Raw genomic sequence first — 12,326 nt, 5'->3', positions numbered from 1 at the left:
ATATTCAACTTTCTGCTAGTTTGTGTGGTTTATTAGCTTGGAAAGAATTCCATGCAGGAGTCTGCTGCTTCCATTGCTTCCGATTTTGGGGCAGCCCATGAAAGCCAGTCTGAACACATGTACCTTCTAGTGTTACATATGGCTGGTGGTACCAGTACAGCAACAAGCTTTGATTTTAGACAGATGGAGCTTCTCAACTGTGCCTGCCATAGCTTTGCAAAGCTTTTAGCAAAACACATTTGTAGCGTATGTCACATGTCCTCTCATGCTCCTAATTTGTGGAATCCAGGAAATTAATTTAGAGGTGACAGTAACTGAATTTAACAAAGGGTTAGCTGGAGAAACTTGCCAGACGTGACGTTGCCAAGTGTGTCAGGATATGGCTTGAATGAAAAGGATCTGGCATCTGTTTTCTGCATTATTGAGGTAATTCAATTAGGTGACTATTCTATGAGCTGCAAATACATGGAAGTGCTATAAGAATGCATCACCTTACTGTTGTAATTCTCTGTCATATCCCTAACCTCCAACATGTCATATTTTCTAGCACACATTTGGCTTCTCTGACTTTTCCTCATTGCAGGAAATGGAGCTGGAAAGAGCCTTGTCCATAACCTGGTCCAGCCTGACTTAAGGCATGTTCAATTCTAGCCATGCCATACCACACGGATGTGGGTTTAGAGTCTGCAGTTTCCTTTGACTGTTTATTTCAGTGTCTACTTTGTCATGCACTTAAATGGCCTCTGTTGCAATTGAATATCAGGCAACAGTATTACAATGTCACACACAAGGCAGACTCGTATGCGAGATGTACAGAATGGGGTATTTATACTCCATCTCAAAGGGCTGAGACAATGCTGCGTAATTTCTCTGCTGCCAGCATTCTGTCTAGAACCATCTTTCCAATGTGTCCTGTTTTGAGGCAGTAAGTCTATTTTTACACTGTCCAAGTGAAAGATGCAATTTGGGATTACAAAGTAGGAGCAGAGGTACAAAAAGTTAATAAAGTGCATTGTTAGTAGCGCTGTGAATTAGGCTGCCCACCCAGCTCTTGAGTAAGATTTCTTAATGGGGTTGTCAGATTGTTGTCATGCTGGAAGTGAATAGCAGTGAGTGTTTTCATTCTTGCTGTCTGAAAGAGTACCACTTCGGAGTACCACGTCTTGCTTTCATCATAGATTCCTCCCCCCCACCCAGCAAACAGAAATAGTGAGAATGTGAATTTCTGAAATGAAATATTCTGAGATCATTCTCCCTTTCTATAATGTAAGAATACACATAAAATGCAAAGAAAAAGCTAAAGAAGACATCTTGAAAATTTCTATAAGCTCCTTAGTGTGCTTCCATTTTCTTCAGGCACTAAGTACACAAGCCACTGTTAAATTTGTTTGCCAGGTTTTAGCCACTGTTTATGGCTGTAGGGTTTGTAGTGAAAGGAGAGGTGTCTTACATACTGTGCTCCCAATACTTGCCTTCTTCATCTGGCTCAACTTAATTTTCCAGTGTGCCACTGTATGTCCATATACCTTAAGAAACAATTATTATAATAATACATAAACATGATCCTGCAACACATTTGCAGGCTTCCTTACAAGATCACGTATGAGACCCGCGTGGCACAGCACTCACTGTGTCACTAATGCCTCACATCAGAGGGACCTTGCACCTGAAAGTTTTCCTAGAAAGCGTATTTCCCTCTAGCACTGCTTGACATCCACCTGTGCTGGCGTCCGAGTCCTACCCACATCAACGCTGGACAGCCACAGTGAGCCACGAGTTAACGTTGCCCGAGGCCCGAGCGTGGCTGTCGTCCACCCTCAGCTTCCCCCGGAGCCCCCGAAGACACGGCGGCTCCCGCGCCCCGCGGCGGGGCTGAGCCGGGAGAAAGCAGAGGCCGTTTGAGCAGCGCTCCCACTCGAAGAGCGCACGCTGGCTGTAGCGGGAAAAATCAGTTAGTACGCAAGAAATCCCGAAACACTTCAGCAAAGCGAACAACCAAAGTCAAACGGTTCACAGGTGGAACAAAAAAATGTAACTTCACGCGCCCTCAGCCGAAAAGGAGCCGCCGCCGCGCCGGGGGGGAGCGGGGAGCAGCGCTGGCCGGGGGCGGGCAGGCGCTCTCCCTCGCCGCGCGCTGCCCCCAGCCCGCAGCAGCAGCTCGGCAGCAAAATAAAACTGCCTCCCGGCTCTGCTCGCAGCCGGCGCTCGACAAAAGCCGCCGCTGGCGAAGCTGGCGTCCCGCTATCGCGCCCGGTTGTACCGCAACGCTCCTTCTGCCGCCGCCCTGCGGGCCCGGTCCACAGAGCACTCGCTCGCCCGGACACCTCTCCCCCCCCCCCCCCCCCCGGAACGCCGCCAGCAAGAGTCCCACCAGGCGACGGCGGAGGCAGCGCCGTGCACCGCCCGCCTTCCCTCGCGGAGCGCGGGCTGGGGCTCACGTGCGCCGCGCTGCCGGGGGCGGGGCCGGAAGCAAGGTGACGCGGCGCGCGGCTGTGGAGCCGGTGCGGCGGGCGGGTGAGTGCTGCCGCGCCGCGCCGCGGGCGAGCAGCCTCGGGCCGCGGTGGCGAGCTGTGCCCGGGGCCGAGGGAGCGGCCTGGGCTGCGGCCGTGGGGTCGCGGCGAGGCCCGGCCGCGGGGCCGGGGCGGGTGCCGGTCCTGCCGCCTAGGGGGGTCGCAGAGGCGGGGCGTGCTGCGGCGGCCGGTCGCGGCTGGGGGCGACGGCCCCCTTCGCGGAGGAGCGAGCGGCGGTGCGGGCAGCGCTGGGCTGTGCCTTCCGCCGGCGCTCCGCAGTAAGTCAAAGCGGCCGCTGCCGGTTCCCCTCCTGCGGCTGGAGGGTCGGGAGCGGTTGCCGTGTTGCTCGCAGCAGAGGAATGAGGACTCCGTGGGGAAAAAAAACCAAGTGAGCTAAGCCTTAAAACTGTAGAGGCACTGTACGCACAGTAGCTGCAATGCTGCCTGCATCTGGATGCTCCCTGTTCTTTTGGTCCTCGCAAGCTTTCCAGAGCGTTGTAGACTTTGGTTCAGGTTTTCTTGACGGCTACAGAGCATTGCTACTGCGTGGAGTTATTGGCAGAGTGAAATTGCAGTTTGGACCCCTGCAAGCACTAGACTAATTGATAAGAGCTGCATTGGCCTTGCTCTTCTGGAGCTTTGTGAGAGCAGAGCTGTTGCCCCTCTTGAGATTTCTTTTTCCTTGCTTGTCTCTTGTGTCTACTTACAAGATTTCTCCATGCCCAAAGAAAATATTTAAACCCTCTTGACACTTGCATGACACGTAAAAGCTCTTACCTAGGTTTTGACCTGACTCTTGGTGATAAGCCTGGGTTGTTCACTTAGTGTTTCTTCATAGGAGGTATAACAGGATCAGATTAGAGTTTTTTTTAAGAAACCTGATGGCTCTCTGAAAGGAGTAATAAAACTGTAGATAAAGGGGACTTAACGTGCAAAGCTTACACAGTTTTCCAAAAGCCTTTGGCAAGTGTCCCTGTACTATGGAGTCAAGAACAGTGTTATTTTCTTAAATGAAAAATAACTAAAATGCTTCCATAAATGCTTATACCTGTGCTGACTTTGTACCCTAAGAAATGATGGATACTTGGAATTGGTTACCTTCTTTCTCTTCTCAGATTTGCTCTTGATGACACTGAGAAGCAATTTATAAAGGGTTAAAATAGTTTTCTTCTTCCCTGTTCTGTAGTAAAGTATTTATAGTTAGCCACTTTAGAAAGTACGTTACCTTTTCTGTATTTGTGTCAGTGAATAATTGGTGTTAACTGCTTTAGTGATTTATTTGTTTGTTTGCTGCACTACCTTCCTCTTCTAAGCTACTCTTTGCCAGGGTTATTATAAGAAGTGTATTCAATAGCAGAGTGAGCATCTTTCAGGCTTAGCTTCAGTAATTTTTCAGCTGCTCTTGTTGCATGTTGTATTAGTAGGAACATTAAAAAAATGGTATTTTTATGTTTTTCTGCAGCATCCAGGAAAGAAAACATCTGAGAGTCACTGTGGATGATACTCTGAAAAGTCAGTTCAAGGTGTAGTGAAAGTCAAAAAGTAAACAGAATGGTAGAAATTATCAGGTAAGGAATGAAGTACAGAATAAAAGACAATATCATGCCACTATATAAATCCTTGCTTCGTCCAAACTTGAGTACTCTGTGCAGTTCTGGACTCTCCCTTGGGCAATATGCTGTACTCTGTTTAGGATAATTGGGGAGATGGAGGAAGAGCAATGGAGGTGATTGTATATATGAAATAGCCTTGATATAAGGAGAGCAAGAGCATCCTATACTGATTTATTAGTGGCAGTGTAGTCCAAGGAGTTGCTGTGCTTCTCTCTTGCTGGGGCTGGTACTCACATGACTGTATAGACAGGTGGGTCAGTTGGTGTCTGGCCAGAATATTACCATGATCAAGCTGTTTTTCGGAGGGGGGTGGGAACTGCAGCTTTGAGCAGGAGGGGTGGCAAAACTGGTGCACTTCTGGTGCTAGAATTGTTTAGGGGCAACTTGAGCATCACAGCAGAGGGAGGAATGAGAGGGTGGGTGCACTACAAGTCTGTAAAATCATGAGTGGTGTGGAGAAGGTGAATAGCCCCAAATCCAGGAGAGTATTCAGGTAGTTTTAATTGCTTTCTTGTCCTGCTAACGTACTTTATCTGGGCATCTGACAGACTGCTGTTCTACTGATGTGTTTTATTTTATTTCTTATTTTCCCCATTAGGATTTGGGTGTCAGCTTATTCTTTATAGAAACCGAATGCCATCTTGTTTCTCCCCAGCTGAAAAGGGAAACACATTGTGAGGGCAGAGAATAAAAAAGGAAAGGTAGGTAAAGGCAAATGGCTTAAAAATGAGGAACTGGAGGGAATGCTGAGCTGAGAACGCACAGTTCCATGAGGTTGAGATGCTGATGAATGCTGTTTTGAGTGGTGCTCTTCTTGAAGAAATGATAAGACAGGGGCTTAGAAATAAATCCGACAGCTGGTGAATATTCCCTAGTTTTTCTTAGGAAGCTGTGGCTGGCTGGCTTAACCGTTGCTGGAAGACAGTTGTTGAAGAGGTTCCACAATGGGGCTTTGGATACGGAGGGTATGAATAAAAAAAATTAGTAGGGCGAAAAAGTGCAACTAAAGTTTCTGTAAGATGTTCTGGAAGAGAGGCTGACACCCAGGGTACTCAATGTAGAAGGCAGTCTTTCTCCTGAAATATTAAACAAGAGTGCTGACTTCAGTCTACATTTTGCAGACTTCTTCTCATTCTATCCTTGCATTTCCCTGGCCACAGTTTCTCCTGGATATGAACATGTGTCTAGGTACTTGATTTGCATCTTGCTGCTTAGTGGCACTATTGTCACTCTACTAACCATAGGTATTACAAAATTTTTATTCAGTCTCCATTGCTTTTCCTGAATGGTCTTTGGCACTTGTACAACCTTCATTTGATGGCTGTACGGAAACTGGAACAGAACTGGGATGCTAGTTCTATCATCTTTATCCTTAACTGCTGGTGGAACCTGATGTTTTGCTGCTCAGTGCTGAAAACAGGTGGTAGAAGAAAGTAGCCAGATTTGATCCAGGCAAGAGTAGAGAGATGATGTTAGGAGGAAGGAAATGCTTGAAAGGTGCTAACTAACCCTATCTTGAGGTTTCTTAGTGAGGACTAGTGCTTGATTAAATTAACCTGTGTCCTTTTGTTCGTCACTTAGTAATCTTGATTAAAGCAGCTACTCTGTGTGATTTATTTTTTTATTTTTTTTTTAATGACGTGGAGGAAAAAAGTCTTTGCACAGAGTTACACCTGTGCTTGTTGCAATTGTGCGTAGGACTGAAGGTGGACTGTAGCATGTCTGCCTACACAGATTGTTAATACCATCAGGATGGTTCCATGCTCTTTCTTGAAGATGGAACTCTCTTAAAGATTACTCAAGGTGTTCACTACCCTTAACTATCTGAAACTACAGTTTTCCATTGCTCACTTCCTACTATGCTTGCTGTACACTGAGGTAAATACCTGCTGACCAGGTAGGAAATGTAGGATTCCTTGCCACTAACAAGTGTCCTTCCATAAAAACTACTGGTTTCATGTGGCAAATGAAAGTACCGATCATTTTCTCTTACCAATTCTTCCTCTATTTCAGTGTCTGAAAAAGAAAAGCAGCTCCTCAGTATCTGCAGGGGTTGAGGGGAACTTGTTGCTTTTTATTTGGAAGCACAGTTCAAAGAAGTTGCATGTGCTAAAAATTGGCCAGGTGAGCCTAAAATGAGGGCATTCCTGTTTCTTGTTAGATGTTTAAAAATCAAAATGAAGGCTTGGCTTAATGTAAAATCAGCTGCTGTGATATATCTTTAATCACTGTTCTGTCGTTTTTGTGAGTGACCAACATTCTGGTGTTGTCTTTATTCTACAGCTATACGCACCAGGTTTATCTTTGCTAATGATTGGAGTGGGGAGGAGGGGAGAGCAGGGCTTATGTGTGCTATCATGATTAAAACAAATTCCACTTCTGGTGAAGTGGAGATCTCCAGATAGTCTTCTAACAAAATGATGACCTTATATTTATTTTGGGTTTTTTGGGGGGTTGGTTTGTGTTCCCTCGTGCGGAGATAGTGAAATCTTAATGTCAGATAATTGTGAATTGGGTCTTCTATTAATTCTTGAGACATTGAGGTTTTTGCAAGTGTCTTGAACTCTACCCCCACCACCTAAATATTGTTCACTCTTCATGAGGTTTTCTCCACAGTTGTGAGACTTTCAGAGAAGACTGTTTCCTGATCCCAGAAGGTGATGTGTTAAAGATTTAAAAAATAAAACAAAAACACAATATAAACAACCCCAAACAAACAAAAATATCCCACAAAACAAACAAAAACCCAAATACTGTCTTGTAACAATATGAGAATTAGTGCTATTGGAATTTGTTTGAATTCTAATAGGAAAATAGGAATGTAAGTGGTAAAATAGGTATAGACAGAAGACAGTATAACTAGTATCTGAGTTGAACTGAGGAACTACTATGAATTTTGTAGTGTCTTTGAAGATGAGAAACTGTAGATTTATGGTTTCTCCTAATTGTGGTGATAAGAGTGCTTGCAGATGACACCAAGTTGGGCGGGAGTGTTGATCTGCTTGAGGGTAGGAAGGCTCTGCAGAGGGATCTGGACAGGCTGGATCAATGGGCCGAGGCCAATTGTATGAGATTCAGCAAGGCTCAATGTTGGGTCCTGCACTTGGGTCACAACAACCCCATGCGATGCTACAGGCTTGGGGAAGAGTGGCTGGAAGCTGCCCGGCGGAAAAGGACCTGGGGGTGTTGGTCGACAGCCGGCTGGATATGAGCCAGCAGTGTGCCCAGGTGGCCAAGAAGGCCAATAGCATCCTGGCTTGTATCTGAAATAGTGTGGCCAGCAGGACTAGGGAAGTGATCGTCCCCCTGTACTCGGCACTGGTGAGGCCGCACCTCGAATATTGTGTTCAGTTTTGGGCCCCTCACTACAAGACAGACACTGAGGGGCTGGAGCGTGTCCAAAGAAGAGCAACGAAGCTGGTGAAGGGTCTAGAAAATGAATCTTATGAGGAGCGGCCGAGGGAACTGGGGTTGTTTAGCCTGCAGAAAAGGAGGCTGAGGGGAGACCTTATCGCTCTCTACAGCTACCTGAAAGGAGGTTGTAGCGAGGTGGGTGTTGGTCTCTTCTCCCAAGTAACAAGCGATAGGACGAGAGGAAATGGCCTCAAGTTGCGTTAGGGGAGGTTTAGATTGGATATTAGGAAAAAATTCTTCACTGAAAGGGTTGTCAAGCACTGGAACAGGCTGCCCAGGGAAGTGGTTGAGTCACCCTGCCTGGAGGTATTTAAAAGACATGTAGATGTGGCACTTAGGGACATGGTTTAGTGGTGGACTTGGCAGCGTTAGGCTTACGGTTGGACTCGATGATCTTAAAGGTCTTTTCCAACCTAAATGATTCTGCGATTCTCTTAATTTAGAAATGAATGCAAATGGGATATGGAAGATACCAGCACTCACCCTTGTGGAGGGGTTTGGGCTACAGTGGAGAAAACAAAGGAGGTGAAGGGCCTACGGAGGTAAAGCCGCTCTGAAAAGTTTGGCTACAGATCCCTTTCATCTGCTGTCTGCATCAGACTGCAAACATCTGAGAACAGGGAGAATCAAGGTCAAGGGAAGCTGGATGTGGGAGATGGCTAGGCAGCCGGTGCTGCGGGGAGGGCTGTCTGGACTAGTCTGGGACCAGACAGAAAACAGTTGTTAATGCTATAACTTGTAAAGCCCTGGATTTTGTGCTGCAACGTGGAGTAGAGTTACATCATCTGCTGGGACAGCAGGATGGGAAGGTGTGCGTGCTGGTGGGAGGGGTGAGGCCGGAGTCGCTGGGGTTACATCAGCCGGCGCTGGTTTTCCGCCCGCGCTTGCAGCGCTGGTGTGGCGGCCGCTGCCGGCGGGCCGCGGATTGGCCGCGGCGGGTCAGCTGGGCCTGCCGGGCCCGCCGCCTGCCGGGCCCGCCGCCTGCTGGGCCCGCCGCCTGCCGCCCGCGCCGCCGCCTCTGTCGCCGGGTTTCGCTGCGGGTGCTGCTGCGGGTGCTGCTGCTGCCAGAAGCCTGTGTCACAGTTTCAGCAGGAGGGGTCAGGTACGGAGACTCTGGTGGGCCTAGGTGCTCGGGCAGGGAGTGACGCCTGTAGGTGTCACTGGTGAACGCGCCGCAAGTCGCTTGTCTGCCGTTGTCTTTTGTTAAGCTAAACTTCCTGCCGGTGCTCGAGTGGGTTCTGCTGCTTGCTCCGAGTGCGAGTCGCGCAGTTCCCCAGCTCGCCCTTTCCAGGGCAGGCGGCTGGAGGTCCTAGTCCTGTCTCTAGTGCTGTCGCTGTACAGCCCTGCTTGTGCTGCTTAACTTATGTATAGACAAGGTATAACACAATGGAACAATACTGAACTTCCACAGATGCTATCTTTTGAGATACTCAGACTGAAAGTAGAACGGTTCTAACAGGCCAGTGACAGCGTTTTATTCCACTGCACGAGGCAGTGCCAATAGATGCAGACTGCCGTGACCACACTGCCCTGCTGGAATGGATTCTTGGTAGGAAAGAATTGCGTGGTATGTGATGCTTTGAATTGCCTCTTCTCTGTGTGTATAACTTCTATGGAACCTGAGCAAAGCTATTTGCAAACTGTTCTAAAGACAATTTATTTGAAGCTTTTCTTTGTTTTAGTCAGTTCTTCTGAACTGGCTTCCCTCTGGGAACGCTTCTTGTTTTTGAATTTGCACTAAGAACTGCAGAATTTTTTTTTTTCTTACAGAAGTCTTAGTTGGTAAGGTAACAAAGCTATTTAAATAACAAAACCCCTGAATGTTACAGAGGACTTACTTGTGTTATAGTAAAGACTTACTTCATTAAAATTGTGTGCATTTCCTTGGAACTTGGTTTATCTCTGATTAATTGCTTAAGTGTAGTACAGTATAGCTTTTTCTATAGGAGTTTGGTTTCCTCATTTTTTCCACTTGTGGAATGTCCTAACACTTAGTTGAGATCTTGGTCTTTATATATAAAACTGTGAAAAAAGTTTATTTAGTTTTTTTAATCAACTCACTGCAAATAGTTGTCGACATCCCACGGGCCTGCAGCCGACACACTGAAAAATCAGTGTTATAGATTGCTGTTGTTAAAAGGCACCAGTTTTAGGATTTGAGACCTCTGATTGCTTGGGAAGGTGACTAAGTCTCTTTACACTGATCTGGAACAGAATCTAAATGGACTGTGCTACTTAAGAGCTGTTATGAAGATAATAAATTCATGAAAACTAGCCAACAGTATTGCTTTCTATGAACAATAGTATAAGGATAACTTTTAATATTTAGAGGTGATGGGAGAATGATATTTTTAAAAGTCAGGTTTGGAGGCTAGTTTGGAAGTAGGTTTTCCTGGTAGTGAAAAAAATACATTTTTACGCTGATGCTAGAGTCTTGGAGAAATACTTGAATAATGCATTTTGCATTTCTTTTTATTGCTCCCTCCCCTCCAAGTAAGGCAGAAGGGGTTTTTTTTGTTTTGGTTTGGTTTTTTAAATTATGTACCTTTTTTGGGTTTGTTACTGAAGACCAGAACGATTCCAGGTATGGAAATGGTGGAAATGAGAGTGGAATGGAAAATGACGATTGAAATTAACTTTAAATTCTTGATTGAGTGAGAGGAGAGAAAGGAGTTGTTCTGCAGCCTTGGACTAGCCTGAAAGAAAGCTTGTAATTTACAGCATGCCCTGTGCTCTATCTGTGCTTTCTGGCAGCATCATACTCATTTCACCTATCTCGCTCTCTTTTCTTGATGTCTGCTGCTGCTTTAAAATTTCCATTTCTGTCTTCTTGTTAACTTAGTCTCCTTGCCTTTTCTCACAAGCTATTTTCAAAAACATGTCATTTCTTTCTGATCTTTTTCCTTCAAAAGATCCACACTCTCTGCCACTTCTCGCTCCTCATTGTCTGCTCGCTCTTAGCAAAGTTGTCTCTAGCAAAGGGAAACAGGAGGCAGTCTTCCAGAATGACGAGGTTGCTCTTAGTTGCAAGCAGCCCTGTAGTGAGAATGTGAAGTGGTTCTCTGGCAGATCAGTAGGAGCAACCAAGGAGGCAACGCAGCTCGATCTAGCTAGTATGGGTCTGTATTCTAGTGACAGTGCAACACCAGGTGAAGATTATTACTGTAGTGGGAGTTGAAGGCCTGACAGGAGCGGTTGTAACAGGAAATGTCTGGGGGTGAAACTTTAGGTAGAGTGCCAGGTTCTGTGCCCTAAGGGAGACGGTCTGTGAAGGGAGCTGAAGAGGAACAGGCAGTTCCACTCAGGATGATTGTGGTGGAAAGGTTCTGGATAAAGGACCTGCCGTTTGCCAGTTCAGGTTGTCAGGAGCTGCTGGACTTTGAGCATCCCTCTGAGACACAACTAAGACCCTACTGGGAAGATGATGGCTGACAGTAGATGCCAGGGTGAGCTTCAAGGTGGAAGGGTCAAACAGCCAGACATATGAACAGTGGGAATTGTTGTGCCCCCCAGAGGCAGGTGCATGAGGTGCCTGGTAAGGGTTCAAAGAGGGAATGTCCTTGAAGCTTGCCCTGTTATGAGAAGAAAACTTGGACTACTTGCTCAGTTGTATCATCTGCTCTGAGTCCTTCATCTGCCTCATCCTGGCAGTGGTCAAGACTGCCATTTCAGATGAAATGCAGAACTGGAGGGACATTGAAGATTAATATTGTTAAAATGCCATGCTATATAATCTTTACTAGACAAAACAGGAGAACCATTATCTGCTGGTGGCTGCCTTGTCTTATGTAGAGGTGTATATTTTGGTAAGGATTATAATGAAGTATAATAACAGTACACTGATGCAGAGTAATGAAGCAACTTCAAGTGTTCATGTACACGTATGCCAGAACTGCCAGGTGCTGTAATTGTCATGGTATTTGTAATAGCAGTCTTCCAATGCAGTCACTATGAGCTCTCCTTGTCCTCTCTTCAATACTTTCTCCCTACCACAGCTTGTGCAATGTTGTTTGCTCTATTCCAGTGGTGCAGAGGGATGGATTGAAAGCAAGTCAAGGAAGCAAAATTTTGTAAGAGGGGAAGGAGAGGTTTCATGGCTTAAGCATTGTCTGGGAGAACTGGATTCTTGTTAATCTCCTTTGTTTCCTTTGTGATACTAGATGCACTACTTCAACTAGACCTGTCATAGGAAATTGCTAATTGTGTATCCCTTGTTTGCTGGGCACTTGCTCTAGTTGATTTTGAGTTACAAGAGTCCCGAGTGTTTACAAGTTCAGTCAAGGGAAACTAATGCCAAATACCTTGGAAATTGGTGTTCTTACTTGTAATCATGGTTAACACCTTGTCATTTAATCAGCATATTTTCTGTATTGAATAGGGCTGAGATTCATGAGAAGTATAGTAGATGCTCTGTCGTGGGGTGTACGGAGAAGTCTGGATGATACAACCTCTCTACTTTTTTTTTTTCTTCTTCCTTCCCGGCTTCTCTGTGGACAAAGTTATGACTTTTCTCCGTTGTAGGTACACTCACTAATAGTCTTTTCCCTTCTTGGGGCACCATGTCTTGTTCTTAATCTTTAATAATGATCTTCTGTCAGCAGGTAGGGACCAGGGGCCTTCAGTTTCGAAGTCACAGTCTGAGAATTCTGCAAAATGGAGAGAGTGGGCTGTGTGACTCTTGCACAAGGAAATTGCGTTAAGACTGTACAGGACAAAGAGGAGATGGGGGGGGGGTGGATGAGGAGAGAAATACAGATGGAAATTCACTGATATTTAACCAGTTTTCCCC

At 46.1% G+C, this 12,326-nt stretch overlaps 1 protein-coding gene across 6 annotated transcripts in view; it reads left to right on the top strand.

Moving 5' to 3' along the window:
- Positions 1 to 12,326, top strand: part of ALDH18A1 (aldehyde dehydrogenase 18 family member A1) — a 148,437-nt gene that overhangs the window by 105,735 nt on the left and 30,376 nt on the right. For 2 of the 6 annotated variants that reach the window (XM_050899100.1, XM_050899096.1), the window contains exons 1-3: positions 2,848 to 2,898; positions 3,973 to 4,078; positions 4,722 to 4,824. The exons of 1 other annotated variant lie outside the window; for it this stretch is intronic. The gene's annotated coding sequence lies outside the window, so the exon portion shown is untranslated. Of the gene's footprint in view, positions 1 to 2,847; positions 2,899 to 3,972; positions 4,079 to 4,721; positions 4,825 to 8,566; positions 8,640 to 8,893; positions 8,914 to 9,087; positions 9,105 to 12,326 lie in introns of those variants that run through there. 3 more of the 6 variants (XM_050899097.1, XM_050899099.1, XM_050899098.1) reach the window with 3 other exon arrangements.

Source organism: Gymnogyps californianus, chromosome 6 (genome assembly GCF_018139145.2).
Source record: "Gymnogyps californianus isolate 813 chromosome 6, ASM1813914v2, whole genome shotgun sequence".
Classification (NCBI taxonomy): Eukaryota; Metazoa; Chordata; class Aves; order Accipitriformes; family Cathartidae; genus Gymnogyps; species Gymnogyps californianus.
This window is presented reverse-complemented; position numbering and strand designations above follow the sequence as displayed.